This window comes from Elephantulus edwardii, unplaced genomic scaffold, assembly GCF_000299155.1.
Source record: "Elephantulus edwardii isolate Elephantulus edwardi_28Jun2011 unplaced genomic scaffold, EleEdw1.0 scaffold00023, whole genome shotgun sequence".
Lineage (NCBI taxonomy): Eukaryota > Metazoa > Chordata > Mammalia > Macroscelidea > Macroscelididae > Elephantulus > Elephantulus edwardii.
This window is the reverse complement of record NW_006399773.1, coordinates 18,536,612-18,539,979: the sequence shown is the minus strand read 5'-3', so window position 1 is coordinate 18,539,979 and position 3,368 is coordinate 18,536,612. Positions and strand designations below refer to the sequence as shown.

At 40.5% G+C, this 3,368-nt stretch overlaps 1 pseudogene; it reads left to right on the top strand.

Annotated features, from left to right (window-relative positions):
- The first annotated feature begins 1,432 nt into the window (after positions 1 to 1,432).
- Positions 1,433 to 2,633, top strand: LOC102876672 (annotated as a pseudogene).
- The last annotated feature ends 735 nt before the right edge of the window (positions 2,634 to 3,368 follow it).

Below are 3,368 nucleotides of genomic sequence, written 5' to 3'. Positions count from 1 at the left end.
CATCAGTAACAATATTCCCAGTACCACGACCCCTTCTAAACCCAGCCTGGACTTCTGGCAGTTCTCTGCTGATGTGCTGTTCCAGTCGTTTTTGGATAATCTTCAGTAGAATCTTGCTTCCATGTGAAATCAAAGATATTGTTCTGTAGTTTCTGCACTCAGTTGGGTCGCCCTTCTTTGGGATGGGCAACAAGCTGTGGCTGATTCTGAGAAGAATGGGAATCCCAGAACGTCTGCTTGTGCTAGGTTTCACATTAGCACAATCAAACATTATGGGGTTCCCATTCTTCTCAGAGTCAGCCACAGCTTGTTGTGATCCACACAGTCAAAAGCCTTTGCATAGTCAATGAAGCACAGATAGACATTCTTCTGGTATTCTTTGCTTTCTGCCAAGATGCCTCTAACATTAGCTATAATATCCCTAGTACCACAATCTCTTCTAAATCCAGCCTATACATCTGGCTGTTCTCTGTTGACATATTGTTCCAAATGTTTTTTGGAATTTTCAGCAGAATCTTGCTTGGATGTAATATTAATGATATTATTTGATAATTTCCCCACTCTGTTGGGTCACCTTTCTTTGGAATGGGAACAAATATGGGTCTTTTCCAGTCAGTGGGCCATCTTCCTGTTCTCCATATTTCTTGGCACAACTCAGTGAGCACATCCAGGGCAATATCTGTTTGTTGAAATAAATCAATTGGTATGTTGTCAACTCCTGGAGCCTTATTTTTTGCCAATTCCTTCAGAACAACTTGAACTTCCTACTTCATCACCGTAGGTTCTTGCTCATATGTCATTTCATGAAATTCTTCTGTGTCAGCCAATTCCTTCTGATACAGTGACTCAGTGTATTCTTTCCATCTTCTCTTGATATTTCCTGGATCTTTTAACCTTCTACCCAAAGTATCCTTAAACATTGCCACCCGTGGCTTGAATTTGCTTTTCAGCTCCTTCAGCTTAAGAAATGACGAGCGAGTTTGGCCCTTTTGATTTTCTCATTCTATCTCTCTGCATTGGCCACCACACACACCACAAAGCATCATCAGAAAATGTTTTTTGGGAATCAGGGAGGAGAGAGAAGCAGAGCTTTCAGAACTACAAACTCTAACCCAGGTAACACTTATAATAGACATGCATTATCTTTTATTCACTGTCTTGACCTTATGCTCAGGTTTGTAAGCTTTAAGACATTATATTAATTAATTAATCCAATATTCAGAATACAACTGAACAAAAAGGAAAATTAGAAGGTTATTGAGTCTGTCAAGAAAGTGGTATTAAGAAATTTATAACAAAAGAGTGTTGAGAAGCCCAACAAAGACTGAGCCCATGTTCTGCACTCATTTGTTTAACCTGAATTCTTGAATTCCACTGTTGCTGCTCGCTGTTTCTTTCTGACACCAGAAAGCACCTTCAATATATATACAAAATGTCTTTTTCGAACTTGCTTACTCTGGACAAGTTGAATGTAAAAAGAAATTGTGTAGTCATGAGAGTGGACTTTAATGTGGAAAAACTGGATGACAACCAACCAGACGATCAAAGCTGCCATGTCAAGAATCAAATTTGTTTGATCAGTGAAGCCAAGCCAGTTGTTCTTAGAATAATCTAGGCCTGCCCGATGACATCTCCCTGCTCGCCAATTGCTTGTTAGTACCAGTTGGTGTAGAACTTAGAGCCTCTGTTCTTGTAGGACAGTGTTGTCTCAGAAGGGGACAAAACCTGTGTTGACCCAGTTGGCATCCTATTGGAGAATACTCAATGCTGTGTGGAAGAAGGAGGAAAGAATAAAGCTGGTTCTAGGAATCAGTTTTAAGCCAAGCCTGGTGAAACAGAAGCCTTCCTGGCTTCACTGTCTAAGCTAGGGGATGCTTATATAAATGATGCTCTGAGTACTGCTCACTGAATCCCCAGTTACATAGTAAGACTGAATCTGTCATGGAAGGCTGGTAGGTTCTTGATGAAGAAAGAGCTGAATTACTTTGGCAAGGCCTTGGAAAGCCAAGAGTGACTTTTCCTTGACAGCCTGGGTAGAACTAAACTTGCACTCAATATACAACTGATTAATAATATGCTGGACAAAGTCAATGAGATGATTTTGGTGGTGGCATGACTTCCTTAAAGTATTCAACAGCAATGAGATTGACATTTCTCTATTTGATAATGAGGGACTCAGAATTATTAAAGATTTGATATTCAAATCTGAGAAGAATAGTGCGAAGATTACTTTGCCTGTTGATTTTTTCACTGTTGACGAGTTTGATGAAAATGCTAAGACTGGTCAAGTCACAGTGTCCTCTGGTATACCTGCTGCCTGAATTGGCTTGGACTATGGCTATAAGAGTATCAAGAAGTATGCTGAGACTGTTGCTCATACTAAATAGATCATGTGGAATGAACCCGCAAGAGCACATGAATGAAAATTTTGCCCAGGATACCAAAACTCTGATGAATGACATAAAATCTACTTCTAGGAACTATATCACAATTATAGGTTGTGGAGATACTGTCACTAGCTGTTTGAAACAGAATATGGTGTATAAATGTAGCCATGTGAGCCCAGGGATGGTGCTTGTCTAGAGATCCTGGAAGCTAGTCCTTCTGTGGTGGATGCTCTCAGCAGTGTTTAGTGTTTGCGTACATTTTTGTGTGGAGTTTGTCTTGTTATATAGCTTTTCTAGTGCAGATGACTATAGACTGTGTGGAGGGGCAAGACTGTGCAATTGAGACATGTTAGCTTATCCATAAAGGAATTGTCTACCTATTGTTCCATGAGGGAAATTGCCAACCTCAGCAATCTATGGAAGGATTGGCTAGTCTATCAATAAATTGAACAGCTCTAGCTGCAGAGAATAGAAATTCTTCCCCTGCCAGAAAGTTCTTTCTGCATCAGAAGAGATTCTTTGCTAGAGAAGAAAGATTTCTCCCACCAATTGGCAGCAAGAGCGATAGGTGAACCGAAGAATTGGATGTGAGATGGAACTTTGGAGTGGGGGAAACTAACATAGGCAAGACTGAGACCTTTGTTTGACAGTTATGGGGAAGGCAATGTTGGCAGGACCGAGAACTATGTTGGGCCACAAGGCTCAAGGCTGAGGTGCCTGCATGCACATTTTGGGAGTTGTCCTGATTTTTTTTTGTTATTAATCTGAATTATAACATTTTAATTCTTTCAATATAGTTCTGTGTGGTCTGTGAGATATCACATTGGATTTGGGACCCAGCCAAACAGTAAGATTTGTGCTGAGATGAGTAGAAGGAGGCATGAGAGTGTGTGGGACATATCTGAGCTCATGGGAATTGATTTTGTATCATTGATGTTGTGGGTGGGCATAGTTTCCTTCTGTGAAGTTGGTGAAGGTCAG